Below are 23314 nucleotides of genomic sequence, written 5' to 3'. Positions count from 1 at the left end.
GCCGGATAAATGGCCTCAGGGGGCTGCATGTGGCCCACGGGCCGTAGTTTGGGGACCCCTGGTTTAGGGGATGCTCATAGTACAGTTTGGTTGCCACATAAGATGTTCTTAGTGGAGGGAAAGAAAGTAAATCTAGAAGAGGCACTAAATTCTAATTCCCTCAGCTTTTATAATTCAGTAGAGGTTCCAGAGAAGGAAGCTCCCTTCCATAACTTGCCTATTACTGTATTTCGCCATGTATAAGATACATATTTTTTCGAAAAATTTGGGGTCTAAACGTCAGGTGCATCTTATACAGTGGTTGTAGATTTTTTTTTACTTGCATTTCCTGCTTTTCTGCACTTGTTTTTGCACTCATTGTTGTAGATGAATAACATTTGAGTTTCACAACTTTATGTAATACATTTTTTTTCATATTTTGTGACCTAAAATTAAGGTGTGTCTTATACATGGGGAAATACGGTAGTTTGTGAGTCAAAGGGCAGAAAGGGCCTTCTCAGAATGGAAACCAGATGCTATATTCTTCTGTGACCATCATGGTGAAGCTCGGTGCTTTGCAGCTACTAGGTCTGCAGTCTACCTCTAATAAGTAAATGAAGACAAAGGAGGGCTTTCTGCTCTCTCTTGCCAAGTTCCTTAAGCCTAAGGAATGGGTCAGGGTAGAGGGGACAGAGCTCTGGGCAAGCTTGACTCTTCCTCTGTACTAGCCTCCAGCTGTGTGAACTAAACAGCCTGACCTCTTGTGAGGTCAAATATCATCCCTTCTCCTGTTATACAGAATGGTGTGCTGGAGGGTGGAAAGTATTCAAGAGAGAACAGACAAAAATTAGAAGAGGCAAATGTTTTTAAGGATTTGCAAGGGGCTTATACTACCATACCGGCAAGCTGCCTTTTTTCTCCAGCAATGTGGTATTGACTTCACATAGAGGGAGAAAGAAGCCTAAGTTTCTAACTGCGGGTTACATACTGCCTTGTGGGTTAGGTTCCCTGGTGTGGTGACTCTGCAGCATAACGCGCATTGTCCGGGTGCAGATGGGCAAAAGCTCAGCCTCAAAGGCTTTGCAAACTGTTAATATAGAGATTAATTCCAAACAGAAAGAGGCTAACACACGTGGCAGAACCGTTTTGCAAGATTAGTTTACTTGGTTTTACAGCCAGATAAAAATGAGCCACTTGTAGGAGTCACAGCACAGCTTGAGCAAGTGAAGCCAAAGCTGGGGCTGGGGGGGGGGGGGGGGAGTGAGAAGAGACAGAAGATGCGCAGAGGAAGTCAGGCCTTAGAGAGACACCTGTCCCTCGTACACTGAGCAGAGGAAGTCAGGCCTTAGAGAGACACCTGTCCCTCGTACACTGAGCAGAGGAAGTCAGACCTTAGAGAGACACCTGTCCCTCGTACACTGAGCAGAGGAAGTCAGACCTCAGACCTTAGAGAGACAACTGTCCCTCGTACACTGAGCAGAGGAAGTCAGGCCTTAGAGAGACACCTGTCCCTCATACACTGAGCAGAGGAAGTCAGGCCTTAGAGAGACACCTGTCCCTCGTACACTGAGCAGAGGAAGTCAGGCCTTAGAGAGACACCTGTCCCTCGTACACTGAGCAGAGGAAGTCAGGCCTTAGAGAGACACCTGTCCCTCGTACACTGAGCAGAGGAAGTCAGGCCTTAGAGAGACACCTGTCCCTCGTACACTGAGCAGAGGAAGTCAGGCCTTCGAGAGACACCTGTCTCTCGTACACTGAGCAGAGGAAGTCAGGCCTTAGAGAGACACCTGTCCCTCGTACACTGAGCAGAGGAAGTCAGGCCTTAGAGAGACACCTGTCCCTCGTACACTGAGCAGAGGAAGTCAGACCTTAGAGAGACACCTGTCTCTCGTACACTGAGCAGAGGAAGTCAGGCCTTAGAGAGACACCTGTCCCTCGTACACTGAGCAGAGGAAGCCAGACCTTAGAGAGACACCTGTCCCTCGTACACTGAGGCTTTGCATTCTCAATAAATGGTAGTGGAAGTAGCAGTAGCAAGAGTGCAGTCTCGTACTAATAGGAAGTTGTTGGTGACAATTATTGTTAATGTTTAATGATATTTACATTGACATTTACATGCCAATCACAATGCAGTATAAAAGTGGACTGACCACATTTTTTAAAGCAGCAAAGGTAAGGTGGAAAAACCAGAGACTTTCATATTAGTGTTATGCAATAATTAGTGAAAACTGATGTTGGATATGTTGATTTTGAATGAATGGGCACAAAGTCTGTGCCTCTGGCATCATGATCTGATGACATCCCAGGTGTGCCATATTGAGCATTTAGGGCTTAATCCTGCAAAGGTGTCCTTTTAAGAAACAGTTGAATCTGGGAGAGCATCATGACACAGTCAGTATGTAGACCCCTCTGCTGAGTTAGCACGTGGCCAACACCATACCATGCTTAGCTGCAGAGTAAAATATCAGTTTCAACCTACAATGAGAAAAAACATCGGTTAAGTAAAAGCCAAAGAGTCTCAAAGGCAATGTAAATTATTTTGTATATTAATATACCATTTATAGTAACTCCCACATTTGTTCATAAAACTTGATGAGATATTTTCAATTAAGTCAAAAAATGAAACTAATATTAAGAAGGTTTTTGAAACCAAAAAAAAAAAAAAAAAAATTCAATATGAAAGTATGACCAATACCGTCAATAAACAGTTTTTCCCTTTTATCCTCTTATTTTTTTATTTTTATTTTTTTATTTTTTTCATTATTCTGAAGCTGGAAACAGGGAGAGACAGTCAGACAGACTCCTGCATGCGCCCGACCGGGATCCACCCGGCACGCCCACCAGGGGCGAAGCTCTGCCCATCCTGGGCGTCGCCATGTTGCGACCAGAGCCACTCTAGCGCCTGAGGCAGAGGCCACAGAGCCATCCCCAGCGCCCGGGCCATCTTTGCTCCAATGGAGCCTTGGCTGCAGGAGGGGAAGAGAGAGACAGAGAGGAAAGAAAGCGCGGCGGAGCGGTGGAGAAGCAAATGGGCGCTTCTCCTATGTGCCCTGGCCGGGAATCGAACCCGGGTCCTCCGCACGCTAGGCCGACGCTCTACCGCTGAGCCAACCGGCCAGGGCTATCCTCTTATTTTTAATATAATTTAAAAATAACTTTTATCTTCAAGCTGGGACCTACACTAAATCCAGGAATACAATATAACAGACAGTTCTCTCTCTCTCTCTCTCTCTCTCTCTCTTTCTCTCTCCCTCTACCTGATTTGGAAGCTACATTTATAAATGCATTCCCAGGCACAACAAAATTAAACACAAGAAGCAAGATGAGTTCTTAGAAAATCCAGGTTCTAAGATTGGGATTTGATCTCCCTCCAAAATATAATCATTGAAAATGTGAGATTTTATTTTGTTTTATTTCTGTATGGGGAACTTTCAGGATATTAATTAAATATTGGATAAAACTCCATATTCTTCAGTTATGAATCTGATAATACTAGATTGAGGAGGCATTTGGTGAAACTTGTGTCTGCCACCATTAACATGATTTGCCAACCCTTCAGTAGTCCATCCCAGACTATACTTAAGTGAAGAAACTTGAAGCTGTAATGGGGTGATCTTTTGACTTTGGTAAAAGTAAAATGAGATAAAACATTTGCCTGGTAAGCTTAATTCCCTCAATGTAGCTGCAACGCCTTGCTTCTGAACTGTGCTTTCTCTATAAAGACCCCTGATAGGACAGTAAAGATAGAAATGGACGTGCACTGTGTGAAGATTTTACTTTGTAATATCTTAAGCATTATGGTTGATTTGCTTTGTTACAAGTGAGGACATTCTAACCTCATGTTTAAGAGACTTTCCCCATAGCCTCACCCATAGTAAATCCAGCAAATCTAGTCAATAATCTAAGTCTTTTTGCTTTAGAAGTCAAGGTTCTGTCACTTATGGCACTGTGATGCAGAAAAACAAACTAAAATTTGTCACTGTCAAAAATGAAACTCTCTCTTGAGAAGGTAAAAATATTTGCAATAGAGCAGAAAACCTTCAATGTGTCAGGCACCAGTCATCATGGTCCCAGGGAGCTCCTCCGGCCCCAGGGTCCCTCCCTGCCCACCTGTGTCAGCTGCTCCTCCTCTCCTCTCCAGTAGTAGTTCTTATTGCTTTATGTACTCACACATGGTCCTATAGTTATATGTTGTAAGCCTTTCTTCTCCATTAGTTATTAAGTTTATTTAAAACATAATAGTTTTTAAAAAGTTAAATGAATAGTGAATACAAAAAAATATATATATAATTTTATTTTTCTATTTCAAAACAAGGTTAAAAATGCCATCTTTGTAGGATTGCCATGAAGTCTGAATATTATGCTGCAATATATGTTAAGTGCTTCACATAGGGCACTTAACCTTGTCAAGTTACATGTTAGTAGGTCAATAACATATATTGAATGACTACTCATTCTTTTGGAACTGTCAAAAAGTGTTATAATCCTTCCACATGCTAAGGATTGCACTTTTAGTATCCATTGATTAAGAAGAGATAAATGGATGGATGGATTTTCAGATACCTGACTGTGCAACTCTATAATTACCTAAGGATCACTAACCCACAGGTTGGAAATCTCACCAATTGTAGATTTTCCCAATACCTAATATGAAGTCTGATCAGAGTTATTACATGAGAGTTATTACTATGCAGCAAAACACTCACACCACAAGCAAACCACAGAGATTTGAGAGCAAGAGAGAAAGAGATGAAGAAAACAGGAGGTCTCCATTGCTTCCTACTTTAAAAAATCCCTATTAATTCACAGGTTATGGCCAGCATGCAGCAATTTCACTGCCTGCAACACTTTTCATCACAAAGATACCCACTGTTCCTCAGCAGCATAAGGGAGAACACACACACACACACACACACACACACACAGTACCTTGAGAGGGCTGTGCAAAAGAAAAATAGACAATCTCTGATTATGTTTCTTATGAGCTTGAAGAATTCCGTTAGATTTCTTGCACTTCTCCTCCACCTTTAAAAAAAATTGTTTTTTATCTCTTTTATTAGTTAGGACTGTCCTAATTTCAAGTGCTAAAATCCAACATGAATAGTTTAACAAACAAGAAAAAGAAATAAAGGTAGGCATAAAGAATCTACTGGCTTACCAAAAGTGCAAGAGCAGGCAAGGTTTGGGCAAGGCTGGATCTAGGAACTAAAAAAAAAAAGTCACCGAGACTCGGTTTCTCCATATTTCTGGTTTTCTCAAAAGTAGAAATTACTGTGAACCAGGCTCTCCCCTCATAATGTATATAATGATAGTTAGCTGAAGCTCTATGTAATAGCCACAGAAGGGAGTGAGGTTTCTTATCCTCATGGCCCCCCCAAAATCCCATAATTATCAATCAGGTCTGTATATTTATGTGCAATCCATTCAGGAGGATAACATAGACTGATTGCATAGGCCTGGGTTACATGTGGAAACTCCAAATCAGGATGTTAGTCACCTACTTTTCATTCTGACCACTGGCGATGGGGTTGTTTCCAAACTATGGGCCTGAAAGTGGGTATAATAACAAGGGTTTGGTGCTGGGCATGGAAAATTTCCCCTATATCTAAATATGAACTAGAGAGCTATGCTGAATAATACAATAGCCAATGTCCCCATTGGTCACTCAAAATGTGGTAGTCTGCATTATAGTCTAAAGATAAGTCTGAATTGAGATGCTCATTAAGTGTAAAATACACACCAATTTCAAAAACTTAGTGTGAAAAAAGAAATGCAAGGCATCTTGGTAATATTTAATTTTATATTTATACATTAAAAGGGTACTGTGTCAGATATATTGAGTTAAATAAGATATAGTGTTTTCACTTTTTAATGTGGTTATTAGAAAATCTAAAATTACACACCTTGCTCACATTGTATTTGTTAAACAAATAATAGAGCATTATAAAATTTTTGAACAAGGTAATGCTGTAGTTATGTAGTACGTAAGTGGGGGATATTAAAAAGATGTTTTGAATATACAGGTACCTTAAAAAACAAATGAAACCTACCAACAATAGCAGATAAAACTGTCAAATCAAGACCAAATTTATGCACTTAGTCATTCCTGCTATTATGTGTGCCAAGATCAGAAGTAAGTCCTGGGATTTCAAACCCAAACAGAAAAGAGATTTGTCCTTCAGAAGCCCACAGACCAGAGAGGAAAAGAGACAGGTATTTTAAATAATTTTTAAATGTAAAGGCAAAATAATGTTGCAATATGATAAACTCCAGTATACATGGTCTGTGTTGATTTAACTAAGTATTTAATGAAGTAATTTTTTGTTTATTCAATCCATACTCTACATTTTCTCTCTGGCATGCCAGGTATCTTGAGACTGAGGACACTGTATGAATATGTCACATACAACCAACTGCATTTGTTTTAGGGCTCTCTGTTTACTTATTGATCAGCTGTTTCTTCATCTCTTATATACTCTTATCAGAAGCAGGTTAACCCACTGAGACCTAATGGGCTCAGCTTCCAATACGACCAATGTTCCTTATTAACTCTCTTATCTAGGTCAAGTTTTCAACCCCTGTGCTTCGTTTTCCACCAACAGATTGAAAAACAAGATCCTAAGTGACTGTCTAAACAGACAAACACACACATACGTCTTTACTTGTAATTTAGCTTATTATTGTTAACCGTCTGAAAATACCAACTACTCACACTCATTCTAACTTACCGTCATTGTACTCCCTCAATATAACTATTTTCAGTCACTCGAAGGGCCCTGCATCTTAGCAATTGGGTTCCCTCTAAACATCCTCGAGAACGCTTATTTGAAAATATTTCCTTGTTTCCCTTCAGGATTAACTCATGGTCACCCCACAGACAGATGGCTCAGAAAGATGGCAGCAGTGTTTGACAGCCTCTCAGACATTGCTCTTGTCAAATGAATATACCCACAGGAAAACAAAATGTATTCTAGCCCACACATGCTACATTTTTCAAACACCTAGATTAGAGGAGATAGGTATTACAAATAACGTATTTGTTGGAGAGAGTGAAGAAATCGTAACCTCGCTTGGGTAAACACTATTAAATGCATACTTAACCAGTGGATTGCAACAGTTTCCCTCTGGCACTCCTGACAAGCTTAACTCCAGCTCTAAATTAGGTTGCAAAAATTCCCTGTCAGAGAACTCATCCTATTAGGAGGACTCAACCCTCGCTTTGAATCCCAAGGACAGAAAAATCAATGTGACAGGAAAGCAGTTGCTTGTGTGAGGACCAAACCAAGGACAGAAAGGACTTTATATAACTCCTGGTTTGGGGATGCTGGTAAACAATGCAGAGGCACAGTCTTCTGGCCTCTCTGAGAAAGGGCGGTGGGCCTGGAGCCCTCTGCGTCCACTCTGGAGACACTGCCCTGCGGTCATAAACAGGACTCCGTGTTTACCTTGGGACTAGGGATGTGTCGTTGATCTGTGTAAACAGATAAAATGTATCAGAATCTACAAGATTTTGGCTGAAGCAATTATGCACAGTATCTACTCATGTGTGGAGTGAAGATAAATGAAAGTTTTATCTTCTCTCCTAGAACCTGTAAATTTAGCTCAGTAAGCCGGGAGGATTTCAGGGTATATATTAATTTTGACTCCCCACAAAAGCAAAAAGGCTGGCACGAGCCCCTTTTCTGGAGTGAGGTAGAACATCACCTCCTGGAGACCCATTTTTGCATTCCCCACCTCCTTGGGACAATAAGAACATGTAAATAAATGAGGGAAAGAACATTTTTGCATGGCTTATGCTTGGTTGCTATGACTTTAAAACTGTCACAAAACAACTACTAAGGTGATTGACAAACTGCCACCTTGAGATAGCACCAGTGAGGTACTAAACCCCCTACCAGCAGGGGTGAGCACTAACTCAGCTGTCAATCTCCATTGGCCAGGCCAGGCCACCTCAATTAGGAGATTTCTGCCTCATTACCATTTACGTAGTTGAGTCTCTTTATTAGAGAGAATGACATCTTGGTCAGCTAGCTTCAGACCAACTTTGTTTCTGTGCCAGGTGCTATCTCTTTTTAGCTCAACAAGTATAAACCAACCTAGGCCACGTTAGGAAAAACGCACTCCTCTCTAACGAACTGCTAACCATGGTGGCGGGCAAATCTGGGACTCAGTTGAAGCACATTCAGAGATAGAAGACAACTTGATCCTTAGCCCTTGTGGTGAACTTTAGTGTGATATTAAGAGCCAAGCCAATGAACTAGATTCTTTTATATTTACAGTCATTGCTGACTAACAGAATCAGTATGTCACTAGGCTTAAGAAAATCACTGGCCTTGACTATGTCAGTTTTTTGTCATAATGATGTAACAGTTGTTCTTCAATTCTTTCGTCAGTAAATGGAGAAAGACCCACTAGCATCAGACCCTATTTTTAAAATGTTCCCTTGGCTTCGTTTTATAACATCATCTCTATCATTGTAAAACAATTATGAGGCACCAGAAGTCCAACCAAGCAAGTCCCATCGTACAGGAGATGTTGTTCCTGCTCACTAGGGCTTGTGGTAGAAACCACAGAGCCCTTAATCTATGCAGATGTGACCAGTATATATCAACAACAGGATACAAATGCTAAATCATTAGAAATTGAAAATATAAGCATCTGCAAAAAATAATTGAGTTGTTGAAATGAATAACATAAGTAAACATGATTATAAGTTTTCTTTAATTTGTAAAAATTTGAAATTTAACCAAGGATAAAGAAAAGATAGGTTTATACAGGTGTGCTGTTACCTACCTTCAGCAGTCCTGAGGCTGAGTGAGAAACCTGGCCAGCTGACTAACATGTGGCTGCTTTTGTAGTAGACAATTTTAGGCAGTGCAGTATATCAAGTAGCTCTCAGAAACGAAGCCAGTCCATTTTTGTGTAGAAAGGTGTGTGGAGTCACTGTGAAGTCCTTGAAAATTAGGAAGCTTCTTTATATGTACCTAGGGAAAGTACCAGGAAAGCTGGTAGGCACACCCTGTATGGAAAGCTTTATAAATAGAATAAATTTTCACATGTTTTGTGCGGCTTTCTCTGAAAACAGATAATAGGCAAAGGAAATTTTTCAAAATCTTTAGTTTTCTCGTTCCTGGGTTGTTTTCTGATCATTCCCTCAGTTTGCCTTTGCCCATCTTGCAGTCAGCACCCTTGAGGCAAGAATAATCAGAGAGGATGAAGCAATCAGACCTCAGAATTTCTAATAGAATGGTAACCATATAACCAATAATTAATAAATATTCATACTTTCTGTATTCCAAGAGCCATTTAATATTCTATTTGAGTTTTTAAAATGAGGCAAAAAAAAAAAAAAGCTGCAGTGTTCCTGTCTAGACCAAGTCAATAGTCAAGTTTATGAAGAACTTTCCATGTGCCAAGTCCTATGCTGAGCATTTTACATGAATGGTTTTACTCAATATTACAACTATAGAATAGGCATTTTATTATCCCTGTTTTAGAGATGAGAAAAGAGTCTTAAAAATATTATCTTGCACAAACTAGCAGAACTAAGACATTTTGGAGCTAAAATTAGTATATCGATTTCTTATGAAAGCTGTAACAAAATATAAGAACAACAAATTTATTCTTTTACAGTTTCGGAATCTGAATTCAGTCTCAGTGTGCTAAGATCAAAGGGTCAGCAGGGCCAGGTCCTTCTGGAGGCTGTAGGAGAGAATGTTCTTTACCTTTTCCAGGATGGATGCTGTCTTCATTCCTTGGCTCATGGCCCTGCATCACATCTCTTCTCTCCCTGTTTCATACCATATCGCCTCCTCCTATTTATAAAATTTCCTTCTGCTTCATCTTGTGAGAACACTTGTGATTACATTTAGGTTCTACCTGGGTAATCCAGAGTAATCTTCCACCTCAAGATGCTTAATTTAATTACATTGGAAAAATCCCATTTGCCATATAAAGTAGCATTCATAGATCCTAGGGATTAGGATGCAGTATCTTTGAGAGCCATTATTCAGACTACCATAATTAGCATTTAAAATAGCTCCCACTCTCTTAAGCAATATACAGTGTGTTCGTAAAGTCATGGAGCACTTTTGACCGGTCACAGGAAAGCAACAAAAGACGATAGAAATGTGAAATCTGCACTAAATAAAATGAAAACTCTCCCCGTTTCATACCTATTCAGTGCAGTTCGATGTGGGCTCACGCACAGATTTTTTAGGGCTCCTTAGGTAGCTATCCCGTATAGCCTCTACAGACTCATCAGACTGATGACCTACCAGAACGGGGTTTCTCCACCAAACTGCTGGTTTCCTTCAACTATTTATCCCACTTAGTAATGTTATTCCTATGTGGTGGCACTTCATTATAAATGTGCCGATATTCACATTGCACTTTGATCACGGATTCTAATTTAGCGAGCCACAGAACACACTGAACTTTCCTCTGCATCATCCACATCTCGACTGGCATGGCCGTGGGCTGCTCCGCTGTATACACGGTGTTATGTAATCATCTGTGCATGCGCACATGCTGCCACATCATCCTACAGAAACTGGGAGGGTTTTCCTTTTATTAGGTGCAGATTTCACATTTCTATAGTCTTTTGTTGCTTTCCTGTGACCGATCAAAAGTGCACCATGACTTTACAGACACACTGTATACTGCTCACAAAGGTTAGGGTATATTTCAAAATGAATAGGAAGCAATAAACTATCCCCTAATTTTTTTGTGAGCAGTATAGTATCTTCTTTCTAGCTGAGTAATGCTTAACAGTTGAATGACTGATCTTCAGCAAGTGGGTGGATATCTCATATAAATTAAAGAGGTTAAATTAAGTGATTTTATGAATAATAGCATAATACAGTGGGCAAGAACCCTGAACTTGCGATCAAGACATGGACTTTTAAAAATTAACTAGACATGCACAAGCTGGGACCAGACCCTGCATCTCTTGGAATCAGAGATAATAAAGAGGAGGTCTCAATGTTAGTTCCATCTCTGAGCAATAGAAGTGGAGAAGTACTCCACAGATCTCTTCAAGCTTCATGGGAAATTTTGAACCAAGTTATCGGTGCCTGCCCTACTTAATCTCTATATTACCTTTGAACTCGGACTTTATATGATCAATGACTACATTAATTATCACTTGCTCCATAACAGATTATCTTAAAATTTAGTTGCTTAGAGCAACAAACATTTATCTCAAAATGTCTGTGGGTCTGAAATTTGGGAGTGACTTATCTGGTGGCTCTGACTCAGAGTCAAGACGCCAGCCAGGGCTGCAGTCATCTGAAGACTTGATTGAGGCAAGGCGTCTGCGTGGAGGTGGCGCACACACATGGTTGTGGGCAAGAGGCCTCAGATCTTTGCTACAGGGGTCACTGCACAGGCTACTTCAGGGTCCTCACAACATGGTGACTGGCTTCTCCCAGAGCAAATTATGTGAGAGAGGGCAAGACAGATGCCACAAAGTATTTATGACTTAGTGTTGGAAGTGACATACCATCACTTTTTCTGTGCTCCATTGGTCACACAGGCCTACCCTGACACAGCATGGGAGGGACTATCCCAGGGCATCATGGATACAAAGGTTGGGGCTGAAGCCTCTTAGAAGCTCAATGACCTATATGGACTAGTGCTTCCACAACAGGACTTGCATGCTTGTGTCTATCTAGAGGCCTCATCGGCATGTGAAAACACGTATTTCATAATAATATGTGACTTTTGAGTAACTTTGTGGCTTTTAAGAAGGGTATTAACATCATACAGCTTAAATTTTAAGATGATAGCTTTGATGGCAGAGGAGAGCGTGAACTAATGTGGGCGCCTACTGCCTCCCAAGTTTCCCATACTATAATACAAACTTCAGACTTGGCCTGCAACCCGCACATGTGTCTCTACCCTCTTCTGCCTATGTGTTCTATCTTTGATTATTGTGCTATCTGCATCATTCCATGAACAAGCCAGAAAAGCTCTCTCCAGCCTGTGGCTTGAATATTCTTCCCAACTCAAACGCCCCACTCTCCATAAAGCCTCCTTCCTCAAGTCTTGAGACAGAGGAAGTTACTCATAACAGCATTTCCATAACACTTAGTTTCTCTCTGTTATAGTATTGGTGATGCTTTCTTTTTAATAATTGTCTTCTCTCCCCAAATATTCTATCTATCCCTTGAGGGTAACGACCAAGACCTCATATTATGATTCGGATATCAGAGCAATCAACAGTCATTTTTTAAATTAATGAGTAGGCTTCTTTCAATGTCATATTTTCAATATACTTAATAAACACCAACTAAGTAACAAGCATTCTATTAGGTCTTAAATCATACAATAGTGATCAGTATGGGCAGGTCTCTGCCATCAGGATGTATGGAGATGATCCCCAGATAGTGTTTTTGCCAATGATCGTGTCTTTGTTCTCTCTCTTTCCCAATGCATTTTCTATTTTCCAATCCCCTTTTTCTCTTTCCAATTTCCCTTCCACCTCTGAATATTTAAGCATGCCATTTCACACATGGGCATTGCTTAGTCTCTCTGACAGATATCACGGCCAAACAGCTGGTGACTCAAGGCCCATGTTTATATGGCTCAAAATTTTTATCTTTCTGTATCTGTCTTTTATCTTTCTGTATTCTCAAGTGAGTCAAATGCTCAAAAATTTTTTTAAATGTTTGTTAGAGTAACTGTTATGTTAATGGAGATTATATAAAATGCCTAGTGTGTGAACTCCATGACAGCAGAACATCTTATCTCTTCTTTCTCATCTATATTCATAGCTCCTAAAATATTGTCTGGCACACAGTATATGCTCATTAAACATTTGTTAAATGCATTCCTTGAAGCTATGTTTTCTTTTCATGCTACGCTTAGAAATGACTTTTTCTCTTTTCCATTGCAAATGGCTCTATGGCCTCAGTGAAGCCATTTAGTTTAGGCCTGAGTTTTCTTTCCTATAAAACAGGGACATTGATAGTTACCTCTCTTGCACAGGGTAACTATCATAGAAAATGCATGTAAAGTATATAGTTCAGTGTCTTTCTAGAATATAAACAGAATAAATTAATGCTGAATCCAGAATCTATCTGATAATTTTTTTCTCTAAAAATGTAGGTTTGAAACTGCTTATCTTTGTCTATAATACATCAAGTAGTGATGAACATAGGCCAGATCTGAAGAGGACTCTGTATGTCATGCTATGGATTTGGGGAAATTTTCTTATAAGTTATGGAAAGCCAATGAATAATTTTAAGCGAATAAACTAAGAAAAACTGGATTTTATCAAAATTCAAAATATTTTTGGCCCTGGCCAGTTAGGTCAGTGTTAGAGTGTTGAGCTGGCATGTGCAAGTTCTGGGTTCAACTCCTAGTTAGGGCACACAGGAGAGACAACCATCTGCTTCTCCCCTTTTCTCTTTTCTCTTCCCTCTTCTCTCTCTCTCTTCCCCTCCCACGGTCCATGGTCCAATTGGTTCAAGCGCACTGCCCTGGGCACTGAGGATGGCTCCATGGAGCTTCCACCTCAGCTGCTAAAAATAGCTTTGTTGCAAACAAGAACCTAGACAGATATCACTGGGTGGATCCTGGTCGAGGTGTATGCAGAAGTCTATCTCTCCTCCTTTCACTTAAATTTATAAAAAAACAAAAACAAACAAACAAAAACCCCAAAACCATTTTTCCCTCATCAAAATTAAAAACATTTGCATTTCATTTTTGAAAATAAAAAGACAAGTCACAGATCAGAAGAAAATATTTGTAAATCATGTGTTTGATAACTTTTATGTACCCAGAATATATAAAAAACACAATTCAATAGTAAAAAGTCAAATCCCAATTTAAAAATGGGCAAAGGATTTTAAATCATGTCACCAAGAAGATATACAAATGATTTAATAAGCACATGGGAAGATGTCAGACATCATTTGCCATTAAGGAAATGCAAATTAAAACCACAATGACATGCCACTCTACATGTACTAGAATCATTACAATCAGAAAGACACACAATACCGAATGTTGGCAAACGTGGATAAATGGGAACCTTCATAAATTGTTGGTGGGATATCATACTACACAGCTACTTTGGAAAAATGTTTGATAGTTTTTTAAAAAGTTAAATGTAAATTTACTGTACAATAAAGGAGTTCAACTCTTACGATCCTTTGTGAGAGAAATGGAAACATATGTCCATATAAAGACACATAGGTGAATGTCCATCACAGTATTATTTATAATGGCCAAACACTGGAAACAATTTAAATGTTCATCAACTAGTAAGTGAATTTCATAGCACATCCATAAAATGAAATATTATTCAGCAAACAAATGACACATGTTTGAAATGTTTAGAAAAAGAAAATTTATAAAGAGAAAGTCTAAATCAGTGGTTGCCTAGAGCTGGAGGTGGAAGCAGAGAGAACTGCAAATGGGCAGAGGGAACTTTTAGAGGTAATGAACTTGTTCTAAAACTGAAATATGGCAATAGTTGCACTGCTGTATAAATTTATTAAAAATATTTGAATTGTATACAATGGATGAATGTTATGGTATATAAATTATACTCCCATAAAGCTGTTTTTTCAAAAACAATTGCATTATATTAGAAGATATCTGATCATAAACTAGTTAGTAAGCAAGAGGTTTGCTTATTATAAAGATGTTCTCAGGATTTAAACCTCTGACCTATTTTTTAGCCCTCTTTCATCTGGTCCCAATCAAGGTAATAGAAATTTAATTTAGTTAGATTCCCCTAAACATGTACACATTTTAAATGTGGAGACAAAAAAGTAAAAAAGTGAGTCAGCTCTCACATGACCCAAACTTGTTAGCCCATCTCTAAAAATGAGTTGTGAAGGCAATTTTTCTCTTGCTTATGAAAATGTTTGAGGAAGAACTATGTGCTTGGTTTAGCATAATTGACCACAATAATTACAGTGCATGTGAATTTATGTTGTATTTATAAGACTGCTGGATTTGGTGGTGGGGGCTGGGGAGAGTCAATGCTTGAAATCTAAGTCTTTAATCCACAAAAAGCCATGCTTTTTTTTTTATGATCCAAACTGGCAATTGTGGGTTGTAGAAGTATTTGTGCTTGTGCTTGTTCAGATGTTTCATAACCAAGAATTTGGAGATGTCCATTTTCTAAGTAAATCCAGTAGAGAGGAAAAGTGTTAAATTTTCAAACCTGAGAGCTGTATCTACTTTTATGACTCACGATATGTCTAGTCATGGGATAAGGACAAGCTCATCTTTTAAGAGAGACCAAGTCTGTCCAGAAGTTATTTAAGAAGAAAGTGTAATTCAGGTTCTTGAACGAAATAAGTTGAACTTACGATTTGGATGCCATCACTAAATCATGAATGATGGTCCTAGAGCAGCTGTTAGATTAAATGAGTAACCAATTTGATTTCAAACTAATAATACTACCACAAAGACCCCAGGAGTGGCCACGGAAGAGTAGGACAATCACATCTCTTAAGCAACTGCTGCTTAAACTTAATTTTGTCGTGTATTCTAACTCTGTAAGACACCAAAGCCATTATTTCAACTCAGATTAGGATCCCAGTATCAGGTCCATAAAGGCATTAACTCACTGGAAGTTATCTATACATTATAATATTGAAGTTAAAGAGCAGCTTTCAAACTTGACATCCTACAGTCATTTTGAGACAAGATCATTTCCATTGCACTTATCTGATAGATTATTATAGTGAAAACAGATAGTCTTTACGTATGACAACTTTCTATGTGCCCACCATTTTATTTTGTTTCTGTTTTCCAAGTAGACAAGGAGCATGGAGAAGAGAGGCCTTTTTAACCACTCATCCGGACTCCCCAGTAGCTTTGCCTCGTGTCTGTGGTGATGTTGGAGAGAAGAATTCTGCTCCCTTAGGCAGAGGTGAGAAGAGCCATGAAAGGATCAAAGCCCAGCATTTCTGGGCTTTTTCTTCCAATCCAGAATCACAACTAAGCAACTAAAGAAGCTTGGCTCACATTTTAGATGGCAAAACTCCAAATCATAGAAAGTTTGTCAGAACCTAAGTTCAGTTACTATTTCATCCCATCTGCAATCAAGTGAAGTTAGCTCTATCGGCACTCTGACATTCAGACCTGCACATGACCCGGAGCCAGTCTCTGCTCATCCACCTCACTGAGCCAAGGTCTGCTTCACAGACCTTAAGCCATAGCACTATTACCTATTCTCTTGTCACAGTTCAGGATATTGTACCCACACTGACCTCAGAGAGCAGCTCTTCCACTAACCTGGAGCTCATCTGCTTGAATCCTCACTTCCCAACATTTTTGATATGTTGCCACAGCATGTTTAATGCTTTCCTGATGTGTTTGGACCTCTCATCTCTTCTGGTCTCTCAGAACTCTACATCCTTATACTATTGCTCAGATTCCTCATGTCTGGCATTTGCCCAGTGACCCCATGTTCTGTGGCTGGCACTGGACCTAACCTACTATGCCATAGTGAAAGGGGACCCATTGTCACTATGATGAGGTGTGGAATTGTCACATTGCATCATGGCCTCCTATACAGTCAGTTATAATTATAATCTAAATTCCTAGTCCCATTTTCAAAATTTAGCAAACATTTGTTAAGGACCTACCATTTGCTCGGTAGTCTGTGAAAATTACTACCTTCTCCTAATTTTTCAAACTCACAAAACAGCCATCCCAAGATTTTTTTGGTTTAAAACTGGACCTGAGGAAGAGTCAGTAATAAAGGAAACAGTTGACCCTGAATGCTTTACACTCTGATGCATGAACCCACAGTTTTCTCTGACTTGTGAATCTTGGTCATGATAACAACATCCTTTGAAGTTATTTTCCTTGAAATGTTACTGAGTCACTTCCTATCCTCCTCACGGGTTCTTGTGTAAATCAGTGCTGCCTCTGGAGTACTTCAAAGGAAGTATAAATGCACAAAGTGTATTGAAATCTCTCCCCATGATGTTTATTCCCAAAGCATCTAGACCATCATTTCCAATAGAAATTGAATATGAGCTACACTCAGAATTTTTAATTTTCCTGTAGTACTATTTCACAAAATAAGAAAAAAAGTGAAATAAATTTTGCTAATATATTTTTATTTAACCCTTTCTATCCAAAATATTATTATTTCAACTGTCTTTAAAATTCCATATTTTTTTATACTTACAGTTCATCTCAGTTCAGATGAACCACATGTGTCCAGTGGCTAGCTACCAGAATAAACAGCACAGGTCTAAACATTCAGTTCATGAAAGCTATCCAAAACAAAGCTATAAACTTAGAATAATTTGTTTAAATTGTTAAGCTTTTGTAATTGATGGAAACTTGTCCAATGGCCACAATATTAGCTCCTTCTTAAAGGTAAGCTTTAGATCTGAAGTAATGTTTTTGGTTTATCAAGGCTTACAAAATTGATGAACTTTGTCCAATGACTTGCCTACATCTTGTCTAAATGTGAAAGGCTTCCCATTCCAGGTCTAGCTGGGAGAGTTGAAGATGTCACAGTTAATTGGGCAAGGGTTTTGATACTAGACCATTCCACCTTTTGAACTGAGCTCTCTCAAACGCACCAAAATAATTTATGATGTGAATCTATATCGGCATCAGAAAACAAGTTAAAAAGGCTAATTAAGTTAGGCTCTGTACTTTGCATATGTTGTGGCATCTCTGGTGGCACTGTGCCCTTGGCAAAGGTCAGAGACATAGACATGGAGCCAGAAGGACTAGCCTACAATATCGTGATAATTAACTTTGCAGTCATAAAGTTCCTGACCCTGAAAAGAGACGCTTCCCTCCATTGAGAAAGAATATCTAGTCTCTTCCTGTGTGAGAATATTTTGTTTCATGTAAACAAACTAGAGTTGAAAAATGAGTGCCAAAATGCCTTCTTCAGAGTAAACAACCAAACCAGTTAGGATATGATTTTCCTGGAATGTGTTGTGAATTCCAAGGGCAGGCACACACTTGTCAAAGAACAGGCTGTCTGTCCGATGGACATAGCTAGAAGATTTAGCTGGATAAATTCATGCATTAAATTCCACAAATCCTAATCTGTGCTGCCATTTTTCATGTTTTTTCACATATTGAGATATTCTCTGAGTCTTAAGGAAGAAGTAAAGTATAACAAGTATTTGTTGCAAAGAACAACTTGGTTCTGAATACCATTAGAATCAACCTTATTTAGTTGCTTTATTGAATACTACAATCACTTTCTATCTCTGACACCTGTCTTGCTTTATGTTTTTCTTTTAATAACAACAAAGACCCAACATATTGACTAAAAAAAGAAAAGTGAAAGAGACTTTGCCTGGGGGGGGGGGGGGGACATGATGCAATATGTAGAGGATGTTGCATTCAGTGCAACACTTGAAATCATGTCAACATAATAAATTAAAAGAAAGCTCAAAATTTCTGAACACGTATTGTTTCTAACTGGGGCTTATACTCTGTGGTTTTTACAATAGGCAATGTCTAAAAATGAGTTCTTTCCCCCGCTAGGGTTTGGGTACCAAGAAAGGAACACTTTAGTTCTTAAAATCATTTTATTAAATAGATTGCAAATTATAAAAGATGTCAGTTTTTCAACGTCCTATCTTAAATTAGAAACTAAATCTCAGCCATTTCTTTTTTGGTTTTGTTTTGGTTTTTGGTCATTTAAGTTAAACATTTTATTGATATGCTTGTGCTCTAGATGAAGCATGTATTGAGAAAGTGTATATTACACACTGTTAAAAGGGTTGAAATGAATTATAGCACTGTGTAAAATACCTGTGTAAACTTCAAAGAAGTTTCCACTAGCCATTTCTTAAGTGAACACTACTCTTTCCAGTAAAGTATAAATTGTATTTTAATTCTTACAGCTTCACCAATAAATTTTTTTCTATGTTATCATAAATAAAAATAAGAAAGAAGAATTTCCCAGGCTTACTTGAGTATCTTAGCACAATTGCAGTAGGGTATGGTTGATTAAACCAATAAACATCCACCCAAGTAGGAATTTATTCTCTTCTCCAAATATTTCCATCTGAAAGGGCCTCCCATTAATGTTACCCTTTGAGATTTTTAAAAGGCGAGACTAGGATGAGGTTAGTTAAGCACTTGCCTCAGGTACAGCATTTAAGGAGGTACTAAAAAACTTAATAATGAAGAAAACTATTATTTTAATGCAATAATTTTTAAAATCAAAATGAATGCAGAAAAAAAAATAAAGAACCAAATACCCACATTTTACATAAAGATAGCATTTGACCCTGAATGAGCACAACTCTCCTCACTCGCTTCACCTGAGTTCTGACTCTGTTCATCTTTTTGCCTTGGGAAGAGGAATGAGTGTTTGTTTGGAGAGTTTGAGAGAAGAAACTAGCTTTGGAAGGTTGGCTCAGTGGTAGAATGCCATCCGGGGTGTGGACATCTCAGATTCGATTCCCGGTCAAGGCACATAGAAGTGATCATCTGCTTCTCCACACCTTCCGCTCTCCCTTCTCGCTCTCTATCTCTCTCTTCTCCTCCCACAGCCATGGCTCAGTTGGAGCAAGTTAGCCCCAGGGTGGTGAGACCATGGCCTCACCTCATGCACTAAAATAGCTTGGTTGCATAGCAAAAGAACAACAGCCCCAGATGGGCAGAGCATCACCCCACAGGGGGCTGGCTGGGTGGATCCCGGTTGGGGTGCATACAGGAGTCTGTCTCTCTGTCTCCCTGCTTCTCACTTAAGAAAAGAGAGAGAAAGAGAGAGAGAGAGAGAGAGAGAGAGAAAGAGAGAGAGAGAGAGAGAGAGAGAGAGAGAGAGAGAAGAAACAGCATGTCCTCTTTCAAAGCCTATGTGGACGGCCCCCAACAGGGAGGGCCTGCAGTTGGTCAGAGTTGCCAGGGTCTCTGAAGTATTTAACAAGCTCCCCTCTCTAACAGACAGCATCAAGTGCCCCATTCTTGATGGTAAGAGTGATATTTTGCTCTCCAACTGCCAGACTCTTGTGATGTGTGTGTCTCAATCAACAGATTCTGAACTCAGGCAGGGGAAAGGGAGTGGTTGGTATTGATTCCTCTAAGATCTAAACACAAAATACCGGACTCTGGCACATCCTGTTCCTAGTCATGAAGACAAATAGCCCCATGTTAGACAGATGGTGTGCATCAGGCATTCTTTCTTATTTGTTCTTAGGATAATGATGGTAGGGTCATTTTATATCCTTTTGGTTTCGTTTCTGTTTCATTCTGTAGATGGCACATGAAAGAGGAATTAGACATATTTTAGTTAGTCCCCAAATAGTCTTAGGCCTAACTCTCAGAGAGCTTCAGAGAGTCCATCATGGCCATTATCACTATTTTTTTAACTTCCCGGACATAAGATGATATGAATTACATCAGACACTCTCTGTCTTCAATTATCTTGTGGCCTGAGATAGGCCAAATCAACACGTAAAGTGCAGTAAAGAATGCAAAAGCAGAATGAGCATTGAATAATTAGTGAAGGACACAGAAATATCTTCTTAATAAAAAAAAATGAATTCCACTGCTATGCTTACTGGTCTAAGTTATTAAGACCAAAAGTAGAAATAAGATAGCAATAACAATAGTTCTGTCTCTAGATAAGAAGTTCATAGTACAACAGTAGAAATACAATAAAGAAAATAAAATGTACTTTAAACTATAGGTTGGTTAAATTTCTGAGAATTTTGAGGTCAAAAGAGAGGAAGAAAAGAGCAAAGTTGAAGTACATTCACCAGAGAAGAAAGAGAGTAAACTTTGGCCAGGTAGGTGGAGGATTAGGAAGGTGTTGTCAGAAAACATGTCGGCCCTGGCCGGTTGGCTCAGTGGTAGAGCATCGGCCTGGCGTGCAGAGGTCCCGGTTTCGATTCCCGGCCAGGCACACAGGAGAAGTGCCCATTTGCTTCTCCACCCCTCCCCCTCTCCTTCCTCTCTGTCTCTCTCTTCCCCTCTCGCAGCCAAGATGGCCCGGGCGCTGGGGATGGCTCCTTGGCCTCTGCCCCAGGCACTAGAGTGGCTCTGGTCGCGACAGAGCGACGCCCTGGAGGGGCAGAGCATCACCCCCTGGTGGGCAGAGCATTGCCCCCTGGTGGGCGTGCCGGGTGGATCCGGGTCAGGCGCATGCGGGAGTCTGTCTGACTATCTCTCCCCATTTCAAGCTTCAGAAAAATACAAAGAAAAAAAAAAAAAAAGAAAGAAAAAGAAAACATGTGGCCGGCTCTAGAAATTATTGATAATAAAGAACTAGCTTTCTCATCCATGGTCAGGCCCCCACTTTCACATGAACCCCTCAAACCCTACACACACAAAAAATGTTTTCATCTCTTTGCTAGTGCTGGAAATTCCTTTATTTGAAAATAAGTACAATTATTGCAAATCAATTTAAGAATCATTCATTCAACCAGGTATTGAGATCACAAATGGAAGTCAATTACACTAAAATGTAATTAGCCAATCCATCATTAAACTCTTCTAATTCTAATGAGACAAGGACTGAAATGTTAAGATGAAGGCATGACATGTCAGTTTAATTTACATGTACCTCAGTAGCTAGCACAGCACCAGGAAATAACATGTGTTTAGTAAATATTGGTTGAAAAAATGAATGAATGAATGAATGTATGGCAAGAAAGAGAGAGCTAACACATGGTAAAAGAGCAGAGAAGAAAGAAGCAAATGCACGTACACACATGTGTGAGAGAAAGAATGGCCAATCTGGTAGAACTGTGATAGATGCTTTGCGTATGTTACATTCAATTTTCACATCACCTATGTAAACAACTAAAGACTGTGTTCATCTACCCACAGCAAAAAAACCAACAAATAATAACTTAAACAAATAGATTATTTTTCTCACATAACAAAGTATATTGGGTTAGGTGGATGTTAGTGTTGATTAAGTGGCTCAACAAGGTCAAGGCTGTTATCTCTATAAGTCTCTTGGCCCCAGTATGGCTGCTACAGCTCCCTTCATCTGATTCATATTGAGAGGGAAGAATGGGGAAGTGAAGAACACCAATGTATCTTTCCCCTTCCTCAGGAAAGCAAACCTTCAAGAACCTTCACCAGAGTTCCACTTAGAGCTCATTGGTTAGAAATGCATAACTTTTTCAGAAAAATGATTCAGGAAAATAAAGGACTTTGCTGGGCAGCGTGACATTCTAAATAAAATTCAGGTTTTGTTAGTAATGAAAAAAGAAGGGGAAATGATTTGGGGACAGTATCAATTATATATTGCACTATAACAAATTAGCACAAATTCAACAGCTCAAAAAGGCATATATACCTATTTATTATATCTTGAATAATATGAGTATGGCTTAGCTGGGTTATCTGTTCAGAGTCTCACAAAGTGTCAGATGGACCACATTCCTTTCTGCAGATTGGGTTCCTCCCCCAAGATCCAGTGGTTGTCAGAATTCACTTCCTTGCTTCTGTAGCAGTGAGACAACATCCTATAAACTGGCTACAGGGCTCTGCATGTGATCCTCTCCATACTGTTCACATTGTAGCAGCTTGCTCTTTCTAGGTCAGCAGGAGAGTCTTACTTTCTCTCTCTCTCTCTCTCTCTCTCTCTCTCTCTCTCTGTCTCTCTCCAGTCTGTTAAGATGGGGTCTCATATAATGAAACAATCATGAAAGAGACAAACCATCACCTTTGCCATATTTTATTGGTTAGAAGAAAGTCACACTCAAGGGGAGGGGCTCAAACAAAGACATGAATCTTTAGGTGCTAGCTGAAGGTGTGCCTCTCACAGCAAGCGACCATGTTATAGAGAAATCAAAAGGGGATTTATTGAAGCCTAGAAGCCTACTCAGTTCACACTACAAGTGAAGAGGCATTTCCAGGATTAAACCCCGTTCTGACTGAGGACTCCACAGATGTCTCACCAGGTCAATACTTTCCAAAATATCTCCCATAGAACCCCACTTCTACAAGACCATATTTGATGTATTGAAGAAAGGGGAGTTAAGTATATTCAAATAGATGTGGAGAATTCTAATATAAGTAAAATTAAATAATTTTTAAATAAAGAACTATAGCCTTTTTTTTTTTACAAATTTTATAGGAGCAGAAGTAGCTGAAATATTTAGTGCATAAAACAACAACAACAATAATAACAGCAACCAACAACTATGGAGCACATTCTATGCTGCAGGCATTATTCTAAACAGTCATAAGCCTGTAAGGCAGGAAGGACCAGAAGCTGTGTGAGTGTGTGTGCGTGTTTGTATGTGATTATATTTGTGATCGAGGGGCAAAATTTGAGTGATGCAGCTTTTTCTCAAACTTGTCATTTCTCACCAATGCCTGTAGCAAAGGAGTCTAGTAGATACATTGTAATTTTAAG

The sequence above is a fragment of the Saccopteryx leptura genome, chromosome 3 (assembly GCF_036850995.1).
Source record: "Saccopteryx leptura isolate mSacLep1 chromosome 3, mSacLep1_pri_phased_curated, whole genome shotgun sequence".
NCBI classification, from domain to species: Eukaryota; Metazoa; Chordata; class Mammalia; order Chiroptera; family Emballonuridae; genus Saccopteryx; species Saccopteryx leptura.
Note: the sequence above shows the minus strand (reverse complement) of the source record.